The sequence below is a fragment of the Tupaia chinensis genome, unplaced genomic scaffold (assembly GCF_000334495.1).
Source record: "Tupaia chinensis unplaced genomic scaffold, TupChi_1.0 Scaffold000362_1, whole genome shotgun sequence".
NCBI classification, from domain to species: Eukaryota; Metazoa; Chordata; class Mammalia; order Scandentia; family Tupaiidae; genus Tupaia; species Tupaia belangeri.
Genome location: NW_006159859.1, coordinates 3,409,286 through 3,420,725, shown reverse-complemented (window position 1 = coordinate 3,420,725; position 11,440 = coordinate 3,409,286). Strand labels below are relative to the sequence as shown.

Below are 11,440 nucleotides of genomic sequence, written 5' to 3'. Positions count from 1 at the left end.
TCCAAAAAAAAAAAAAAAAGTCAGCCAGTGAGCACCAGGCCACTTGCATGGAAGGCTTCCTGGCCTCTACGCCGAGTCCTCCTGCGGTCGTGACAAGCTCTAAATAAAACATCAGTATGGCCACGGTGTTGCTCCCTTTCGTGGAACATTTGCTCACCTTGTTTTCTGGACTTTCCTCACACCTCCACACTTCCTGTCTTGCCCCCTACTCATTCAGGTTCATCAGAAGCATCCACTGACGTAGACTCAAGTCCATTCATAAATTAACCGTAGCCACTGCAGACACAGAAGTTTCCCCTTGACCTTCACCTCCCACTCTCCTCCCCAGCAGAGTCCCACTTTTACTAACAGTCCGTGAAGTGACCTTTACTTTCACTCTCACCCTGCAGATCCAAAGCGCCAGTTTCACTTTTGGCACTCCTCTGGCTCAGTGCCACTGTGATCTGTTTTTCCCAGTGCAGTTCGGTGTGCTGTCTCACTAGAACCCAAGCAGAGAGAGGACTTGGTATGGCCAGCGGGGCTGCCGTGCCAGAACTCTGCTGCAGGAAAAGGAACAGGTGCTTTGAACAAACGGAAATAAAAATACACACATGGAAACCGTTGAGGGAAGGAGAGCCAAGGTTCCTGGCTGCCGGCAGGCCACGGGCGGCTGGATCAGTGACTGGGGCATGAGGGGCGGCCGGGTTCTCTCTGCCTTACCCTTGTGCTTTGTAATCAGTAGGGTGCAGGTGGTTCCCCGAAGCCTCCCAGCAGCCGGCTGGCCAGAGCGCATGTGCTCAGGGGTCTCTGCTTGCATCCAGAGACTGCCAGAGTCTCCACAGCCGCCAGCTGCCTAAACTCTGCTAAGATGAGAACCGTGGCCCAGAGGGTGGGAAACCCCCTCAACCTGACAAGTTAGACTAGGTACAGTTTTGAGAAACCCGGACTAAATAAAGACGGCAGAGGGGCCTGGCAAAACATTTTTGAGAACTCTTGGACAGTAAATACTCCTCTTCTTAATTTAAGGTTATGCAAAAAGAGAATTTGTCATTCTGGGAGGGTCTTGGTAAAAACGGCGCTGCCATGTTGTCCCGGGAAACGGCTGCGTGGCGAGCACAGGTGTGCGTGGCCATGCCCATCTGGGCGAGAGCAGGGGCCGAGGAAGCTCCGTGAGCAGGTCTGGGCATGGTGCCGTCAGGGGACGGGGTCTGTGGGCACGGTGTCTCGTTGCACAGATGAAAAACAAGGCCAAACGCCCATCCGGATACTGCCAGGTAAGGGCGCTGCCTCTGATGACGGTGGTTTATGAGAAGGGGGGCGGTCCCAGGGCACCTCCAGACTCTCTGGGGCCTTCTGTATTTGCATCTCTTTATTCTGGGCCCGTGCAGCTGCACAGCCGGGCTCTCGGCTCAGCAGATACCGAGGGGCAGAGTCACGGTCTTCTCTCCGAGTCAGGGACTGTTGCACACGTTCCCTGCTCTGACCTCACCCCCAGCAGATACACTTCCTCACTTCCTTTCTCACAGAGGGCATCAGAGGGATGTCTGTTTCTCTCTGGACCTGGCGAATGCGGGTTTTCGTAATCGTCTTTCTCATCTCTGGGACGATCTTCTCCAGCTGCTGTGCTTGGCACTCACGGTGGGTTCCAGCTGAGTGTGGGGGGCTGCAAAGATCAAATCACTCTGTGGTAAACGGACTCCCACAGCTCCCGGCTTGCTGCGGGTTCAAGTCTATCATCAGCGAGTCCCAGTCGCCACTTCCTCTTCTAATCCATTGACCCCGAAACCTAACCAACCCAGGGCTTGGAAGTGCATGCTTTTCCTGCCCCATAAGCTCAGCCAAGCAGTGATATTGTCAAGCTACAAGGATAGCCAGATTCTTCTGTAGGTGCCCCAAGCCCCACTACTTTTCCTTTTAAATGAAAACTACTGTCTAGGGGACCAGCAGCTCGTGTAATGGCTACTGTCACTGGACTCCCATGTAGTTGACCGCGGTTCGAGTCCTGAACCTGGCAGCTTAAACTCACACCGGGTGCGTGTGCGTGCATGCCCAAGATCCCAAGAGGAGAATGGAGGAGAAGGGATTGTGGCGTGGCCATCTCCCCTGGGGGGTGATTTCTCACTTTCTATCTCTCTCTGTCTCTCTCTGTCTTTCTGGTGATTGCATGTGCCCTATAGCAAAAACCTCTCCAAAAAAAAAACAAAAACAAAAACAAAAACTCAAAAGACAACAAAAAAACCTACAGTCTCAGTAACCACGAGCTTCATAACTATATATCTTTATGCTCCATATCCTGAAGATGTCATGAACCTCCCCTGATGTTCCCTCCTGTCCCCTCTGTCCTTGTCCTTATTGTTTCCCTGGATGGTGCTGCCATCATCCCAGGTCGGCCCAGATTTCCAGAATTGCCTCTAGCTCTGCTGCTTTGTATTTTGAACTATCTCCTCAGCTTTCTTATTATTTTTAAAGTTATTTATCTCTTCTGTGACCAAGAGAGACAGCACCCATAATGGGGTCTCAATGTGGAGGTTTACCCCAAGGGTCAGCCAGCCCTGGATCATGGGCTCAAGTCCCCAGAGTGCTTAAGGAGAGACCCTGGAGTCTTCCCACGGGGAGAGCTTCACAGAGCCCCGTGTTTGACAGCATGTCCGCCATGCGGCCTCCACTTTCTGATTTTATTTCCTCTTCCTCATCCTTGTTCGGTGCTTTTTCAGTTGGGCTTTCATGTCACTTCTGGATTTTCTCCAGTCTTTTTGCTTGTTTGTTTTGTTTTCGAATTTCACTAAGCTTTTTCTTAATTTTTCACAACTTTGTGTTTCTGATCATCAAAGATGATTGATACCCTTTTCAAAAGATCAAGAGATCTCTTTAAGAGGGCCCAGTATTAAAGACAATCTCTTATTACCTCCCCAAGTCTTTTACTTTTATTTAAAAAATGTAAATAGTTTAGAGTTCTATAGATTTTATAATATAAAATACTAGGTGCTTCTGTAGGGTCATAGGTCAGACCCTAGTCACTTTTAGGAGGTTGGGGGGTGTGTTTCTTAAGACATAGTCCATGATTTTGCTAACACGCTTGTTGAACTTCGAACAGATATCCAACACTAATATTTTTTACTTTACTTTAAAGCAACCAACCTCCTGGACTGGTTAGTTACTCTTCATGAGAAATTTTCAGGCAATATTTATTAATAAATTTAACTGTGGATTCACTATAGATTTGTTCAGAAGCAGAATACAGAATAATGTAAGTTCCACAGAGCAAAGATGCAAGGATCTTTTTTTTTCCCCTGGTTTTGAGCACATATATAATATCCCAAGCACCAAAAATGTATTTAGCCCATAAAGGTATTTAATAATTATTTGCGGAATGAATGATAAAATCTAGTCGTCTTAAAGTTTTGCTCTGGGGCTGGCAGGCAGCACAGTGGTTGGGGCACTGAACTCCCATGTGGCCAAGCACAATTTGAGTCCTGAACCTGGTGGCTTGCTTTCTCACCTTCCCTTTCTTTCTCTGGTCAAATTAAAAATAATAATAATAATAATAATAATAATAATAATAATAATAATAATAATAATAATAATAATAATAATAATAATAATAATAATAATAATAATAATAATAATAATAATAATAATAATAATAATAATAATAATAATAATAATAATAAAAATATCAAATGAAATAAATAATTCTTTAAAAAATAAAATAAAATAAAATAACATTTTGCTCTATAGCTCTGTAAAGGTGATTTCATAAACAAGCAACCTACAGTGCCTTGTAAACCTCTTTGTAACTGAAGTGTAGGCCTTAAATCTTGAACCATGCACGTTGAGTAACCCAAACATGTTTTTCTGAATGCATTTCCTTACAAAGAAGATTCTAGGCTTGTATGTCTTTCCCGTTACTTATTCCTTTTGCTTTAGTATCTTGGTTTGAAAAGACTTAAAAGTGTCATTGTCTACTTTCTCTTTCCAATAATTTATTAAAAAAAATCCAGAATGAAACTTCTCCCAGTTCACATCTGTATGAAAAAACAAATATTTATGCTCATCCAGAAACATGTCTATTATCCCTCGGCTTTAATTGTTCAGTGGTTGTCTCCTCACCTGTAAGGCTAGGGGGAAAGTTTCTACCTCAGGAAGGCCCTCTACAGATTGAATGAGATGAGGTGTATGGTATCGAGAACTGTGCCTGGCATGGCTTCATAAACACCGCATAACCATGACCAGCCTGGCTAGGTAGTCGGGATGTTTGTACATGTTTCAGCAGGTGTCTGCTAAGTGAAGGTGATGCCATTTCTTTGGTAAGAAAGCCACTGTTTCCCATCCATCCTGTCACAGCTCATAAAAATGATGCCGCCTCACCCAACGACTGGTCCCTGTTTTATTGCATCATGATATCTGGCCTCTATACATGATCTGTGAAATGCCAGCTATATGCGAGACTCACTTTTGCTGTCAAGTATTTTAACTTATCCAGTTTTAGGATTCTTCTTCTAGCCTTTGTACAGCTGCATTTCTGCTAGAGTGGCTTTTATGTCAGTCCTAAAAGGAAGATGTATGAAGAACAAAAACCAATTTTTTTTTTTTTGAGAGATTTTCACTGTAGGGCGCGTGCGCTCGCCAGACAGACAGAGAGAGACATAGAGACAGAAAGCGAGAAATCACCCCCCAGGGGTGATGGTCACGCCGCAATCCCTTCTCCTCCATTCTCCTCTCGGGATCTTGGGCACGCACGCACACGCGCCCGGCGTGAGTTTTAAGCCACCGGGTCCGGGACACGAACCGCGGTCGACTACGTGGGAGTCCAGCGACATAGCCATTACGCTAACTGCTGGTTCCCAACAAAAACCAATTTTGTATCAAATTGCTGTTTTACTTCGCTGGTCTCTCACATAATCGTGACCCTTGACAATTTGATGAATCCAAAGGTTTGGTATTTTGTAATAAAGAGAACCCAGTGTTTTTGCCATTTCACCAAGGAATAAAAGAGTCTTTCTCTATACTTACAAAAAGAATCAAGGTTCATAATACTCTCCTTTTATAGCTTCTACATCCCAAAATAATACTGTGATAACATTGATTATAAACCATGTGATGTTTTTTGATGTCAAGGGTCCTAAAAATTTTTTTTGTAGAGGTTTTTGCTATAGGGCGCATGCACTCGCCAGACAGAGAGAGACAGAGAGACAGAAAGCGAGAAATCACCCCCCAGGGGGTATGGCCATGCCACAATCCCTTCTCCTCAATTCTCCTCTCAGGATCTTGGGCATGCATGCACACACGCCTGGCGTGAGTTTAAGACACCGGATCCGGGACTTGAACCACGGTCAACTACATGGGAGTCCAGCAACATAGCCATTACACTAACTACTGGTCCCAGGTCCTAACATTTTGTTTTTAAAAAGTATTTAGTTAAAAAATATCTTCTTGGGAACCAGCAGTTGGAGTAATGGCTATGTCGCTGGACTGCCACGTAGTCGACCGCGGTTTGCGTCCCGGACCCGGTGGCTTAAAACTCACACCGGGCGCGTGTGCGTGCGTGCCCAAGATCTCAAGAGGAGAATGGAGGAGAAGGGATTGCGGTGTGACCATCCCCCCAGGGGGGTGATTTCTCGCTTTCTGTCTCTATGTCTCTCTCTGCCTGTCTGGCGAGTGCACGCGCCCTATAGTAAAAACCTCTAAAAAAAAAATATTCTTCACTGTATATTGCTTTCTTCTGGAATCTCATCAAAATCATGGGACTGTAAGTGGCTGATTTTGAAGGTCAGTGGGCCTTTTGCTAAGGGTTTTAAAGAAATATTTGTTGAGTTAAATGCATTTTATTCTACCATGCATGGATATTCATACTGAACAATATTTCCAAAGTCATACTTCTCTAAACTGATTTGAACAGAGCTTATGTGTTTATTGTGAGAAGCCCAACGAGAGGCGAAATGTCAGGAAAGGTGAAGCTATTCAAAGTTCAGGGCCTTATTTGTTTCTGTTGTGCTCTTTACAACTCTGACCTAAAACATCAAGATGATTCTATTTTGTTTCATTTTCTAGAAGCTGTAGGCTAGAACAGACCATCAAAGTAATTTGATTCATACATTTGATTCCTCCACATCCTTTAAAAAACAAAGGCCAAAAAACCACTAAATGATCATAGTTGCTTTGGTTTACACTTATTTTACCAATCCCAAGGAAGATTTATCAGCCTATATCAGTTCAGGCTATGTAATGAAATGCTTATTTCATTTTTATAAAATAATTCCAGTATTGGGCATGAGATAATTTAAGTATTGAAGTATATCTTATTTTATTTCACTGTAGTACTTTAAGTATGTCTTTCACTTTTAAGATAATAGCAAACTTGTCAAAATTTCTAAGAAGTGTATGAAGATTTAGTTTGTCCTAGACCATTTGGAGTAAGATAGCGCTGGATGATTTAACATGTGTTTCCCACAAACAAGGACATTTTCCAATATAACACAAGATAGTCATCATGATTAGTAAGTGAACATTGACACAGTGTTGCAATTTAATCCTCAGACCACATTCAATATTCCCACTTATAAATCCTTCACAAAAAAAGAATCCAGCTCAGGATCATAAGCTACTTTTGGATTTCATGATTTCTAGTCTCCTGCAATCTGGGTCTTTCAGTCTTTGCTTGACTTTTAGGACTTGACACTTTCAATTATAGGCTAGGTAGTCTAGAAACCACCTCTCAATTTGTTTTTAGCCAATGTTTTCTCATCATTCAATTCCGTGTATGTATTTTGCTGGGAATACCACAGGTGTGAAGCTATCTTTTTAATGTATCCTAGCGTATGATCATAGTTAGGATTTTTCTCTTAAAGGTGAATTTAACCCAGCTCGTTTGATTAAGGTGATGAGATTCTCAAATTAAAGCTATTTTTTTTTTTTAGTATTCACTGAGCATTGGGAGGAGTAAGAAGTACTAAACAATCATTTAAATAATCCATTTCTCAACAAAATTTCAGCCTCTGTTTTAAAATCCATTTTATTTCTTGCTTGAATGATTACTATCTTGGTTGCCATGTAGTCATTTTCTAATACCATCATTTCCTCAGCATTTATGTATTGGGAGGCATCTCAACATACAGACTTTTTTTTCTTATCCCCATTCGTGTTTATTTTATCAGCACATATTAATGATTCCTATTTTGTTTTATAAACTAGAATGCATTCTTATCGTTATTTCTCTTGATGTTGCAAGTGTTCCATATTTAATTCATGCTTCGAATACTTCCTAAGTTTTGGCATGAAAAGCAATTCTAGACCCATCAACTTCACATTCATACAAACAGTCTAAAAGGAGTCAAAAGAATATAGATTATTACAATCTTTGATCAAATCAAGTGATATGACAATATCTTTTCTCATCTCTGTGACTAATATATTCCCAGTCCTGTCATCTGACTGTAAAGCACAGGCCACTTTTTGTCATATCTTTGCCCTAACTTTGTCACAGGTGACTAAAAACAATGCGAATCGAATCATGATTAGCTACTTGAAGTGTAGAATAATCCTATGTATTTAAGGAGAATTGTTTCCGAAAAACTTCTACAGGGCATATAGGAGGAAAGCTATTTGATGTAAGTCTATTATATAAGTGTCCAAAAATCATTGGGACTTAAAAAAAGTTATTAAACAAGAAATAGTTGTGCTCACTTTGGCAGCACATATACTAAAATTAGAATTATGCAGAGAAAATTGGCATGGCCTTTGCAAGGATGACATGCGAATTTGTGGAGTGTTTCATATTTTTAAAAAGAAATATAAAAGAAATCCTATGTATTGAAATTTTAAAAATAAAGAAATGAGCTGCAATTGTTACTCAAATGCACACCACACGTTTTCTGTCTTTCTGCCTCTCAGTCAGAAACTATCCTCTACTTGGACTGGATGCAGAGTGCCCTCTAGAGGAAGCATGAGGTCAATGCAATATTCCCAACAGTGAGTGATCATATTCCAAGTTCTGTAGATTTTTATAGTTCTCATTAAATGCATAACATTACCCTACACAGAATCATAACTAATCATTATTAGATTCAGCATACTTTGTGCCATCTCTAACAAAACTGATGCAAGATAACTGATAAAAAGGGGCGTGCATTTATCAACCAGGTTAAAGGATTGGGAACGTGTCATTAGAGATGAGAAAAGACAGTAAGTTGTTGTATGTCAATTTGTGACCTTTAGTAAAAAGTTATGAAATTCCCCAAAGATTCATGCTGAAGAAAGCACCTTCAATAATTTATCCCGTTATTTCTTTAACATCCATAGGTGTAGATTAAGACTGACAAATGGTCTCACCTGTTAGTCTTCACTTGTCTCTGTAACTTCTTTGTTTATGCAACACAACCCTAAAACATCTGGTGATGAAAATAAGCATTGTAATCATGCCTTGAAATAAATTTGCAAAACAGATGTGAGCAAATTCATTTAAACTGATGTTCCAAATAAGTATTATTTAATGATTAACAACATAGCTAAAATATTTCTATTGTAAAATTTTATACAATTCTCAAGCATATAGTATCTAAATAACTTAATACCTTAAATATAGTCATGAAAAACATATTGTTCTTATCGTCTGTGCTATAATTTTTAAAATCTGAATAAAATTATTTTATCTATGGCTTTTTTCCTTAAAGAAAAAAATCCTTTCAAATATTTGTCTGAGTGAAATTCAGCAGTAACAATATTAGCTTGGGTTATGAAAATAACTTTAAGATAGTGATTTTTTTTTTGAGAGGTTTTTACTATAGGGTGTGTGCGCTTGCCAGAAAGACAGAGAGAGATGGAGAGACAGAAAGCAAGAAATCACCCCCTCCAAGGGGGGATGGCCATGCCACAATCCCTTCTCCTCCATTCTCCTCTCAGGATCTTGGGCACGCACACACACACGCCCAGCGTGAGTTTAAGCCACCAGGTCCAGGACTCAAACAACGGTCGACTACATGGGAGTCCAACCATCTAGACATTATGCCAACTGCTGGTCCCAAGATAGTAAGTAATGTTTTGTTACATTATGATCATTGTTACCTAAATACCCACTCAATAAATAACAATGAGATAATAAGGACAATATTGTAATTATTATACATGACTCAAAATTTAGTCTTTCAGTCTTCCCAGAGAACTTCACACCTTGGAATTGTATACATTCACATAGAAATTTTGATAAATGAAAGGAAAACTCTACTTGACACAGGAACGTGATTGTATATTAAACCTAACATATATTCTACTTCACTTTTGCAGTTGTAGACACAACTATAAAATAGATCACTTAAATGTTTCTGTTCAAGTGCTTGTTTCCAAGAACTCTATCAAAAATACATAGTTATTGGGAACCAGCAGTTAGCGTAATGGCTATGTCGCTGGACTCCCACGCAGTCGACCGCGGTTCGTGTCCCGGACCCGGTGGCTTAAAACTCACGCCGGGCGCGTGTGCGTGCGTGTCCAAGATCCCGAGAGGAGAATGGAGGAGAAGGGATTGCGGCGTGACCATCCCCCCTGGGGGGTGATTTCTCGCTTTCTGTCTCTATGTCTCTCTCTGTCTGTCTGGCGAGCGCACGCGCCCTACAGTGAAAATCTCTCAAAAAAAATACATAATTATGCTGTGCGTGTATAACTAGTTTAATTTTGTTCTCTTCTGGATGTTCCTCAATATCATCATCATCTTATTATTATTATTATTATTATTATTATTATTATTAGGGATATTTGCATGTGCTCACCATAGAGAGAAAGAGATTGAGAGAGAGAGAGAGACAGTGAGAGGGAAAGTGAGAAATCATCCCCAGGGGGGATGGCCATGTTGCAATCCCTTCTCCAATTCTCCTCCCGGGATCTTGGGCATGTGTGCACATGTGCCTGTTGTGAGTTTGAAGCCACTGGGTCTGGATCCAAACCACGGTCTGACACGTAGGAATCCAGTGACATAACTGCTATGCCATGTGCTGGTCCCTCATCAATGTCTTATACGAGTATATCTCACTGCAGAACAAAGTTCTCTTGACCTAAATATAGAGGCTTACTTAACCTCGTTCACCATGTTGGTTAGCAATTATGTTTGGTATTATCTGAATCTTCAAAATAATTCACTTTTAAATGTCTGCTTCTCCAAGGAGATGGGATTTTAAATAAATATGAAACCAACCTTGATGAGGTATGTCATTAAAAAACAATAAAAATAATAATGATAATAAAAGCACCAAGAAATCCTTCCCATATTGACCAATACAACTGTTCATCTATATTCTTCCTGCGTCCTGGTCAGAGAGAAAGCTGTGTAATTTTCAACTTCCTAATAAATAGAAGGGAGAGCAGCAGTGCGTGCCTCCTTCTTAGTTTTTCTCTTTTTTTTCTCTAACCGGGGTTCCTGCTTCCAGGAGTAGAGGCACTCACAGCTTAGCAAATCTGGCTTTTCTGGGCTTCCCCATTCCATGAGATCTACTGTAGCATTATTTTTCTCGCTCAAAGAGTTTGTTAGGAGAGGCTTGCCTTCAGTTTAGGTTTGCAGTTCTCAAGTATCAACCTGACCAGAGGTTTAAGTGATCAGGAAGGACATTGGAACTCCAAACTACCTCTCAGCTCTGCTCACCGATGCCTGAAACTTTATGGCTCCTAGCGGACAGGTGTTTCCCTGCTAGGACTCTCAGAGCTGGTCAGGCTTTGTCAGCTCCTTTCCCACAGGCAGATTTACTGAGACTGAGAAGGAAAAAAATAATATAGATAGCATATATAGAATTTGAAGAGGACAGGGGAGGAGTCTGCCAGGACTTCTTAAAAAAAAAAAAAAATGTTGCCAGCCTGTATGTGCACTCTCCAAGGGAGAGAGAAAGAAGAACCTTCATGGGGCATGCACGTGCTTCAATCCCTTCTCCTCCATTTCTCTCTCCTTTCAGGATTCTGGGCAAATGTGTACATGCGCCCAGTACGTTTTTCAAGCTACTGGGTGAACCACACAGCCAGCCGTGTGGGATCCAGCTGCCTTAACCACCATGCCACAGGCTGGCCCAGGGCAGAACTTTTTAACAGAAGCACTTCATCTTTCTATTTCACCTCATATTTGTTGACTTCAGATCTAATTATTCTGGATGACTTGTTCTCTCATCAAATATTTAACAGTCTCTATGAAGTTCTGGAAATACAGTATAAGTACCTAGCCCTGTCTCTGCTTCTAGGGAGCTTATTCTCCACAGAGAATACATGTGAGTTAATGGGCAAATATACTAAGTTGCCTAATGAGGGAAATACAGGTTGCTATGGAAATACCTAGTTGGAGCGGCTCACCCAATCGAGACTTCAGTTTTCCTCCTGCATTTAAGGAGAGAATTGGAGGATGGCTAAGATTGAGCAGGGCAAGCTATCATTCTGTTTTGTGAATTAGATTGCATTACCCCTACAGAGCAGTCCCAATAAGAAGGCCAAGTCTATT

General features: G+C 41.3%; 1 protein-coding gene and 1 non-coding gene across 2 annotated transcripts in view; both read left to right on the top strand.

Moving 5' to 3' along the window:
- Window positions 1-11,440, top strand: part of TNIP3 (TNFAIP3 interacting protein 3) — a 120,438-nt gene that overhangs the window by 38,809 nt on the left and 70,189 nt on the right. The gene's annotated exons all lie outside the window — the stretch shown is intronic.
- LOC114008650 (U6 spliceosomal RNA) lies at window positions 7,655-7,759 on the top strand. The gene has a single exon (XR_003550165.1). It is a non-coding gene; the product is annotated as a U6 spliceosomal RNA (small nuclear RNA).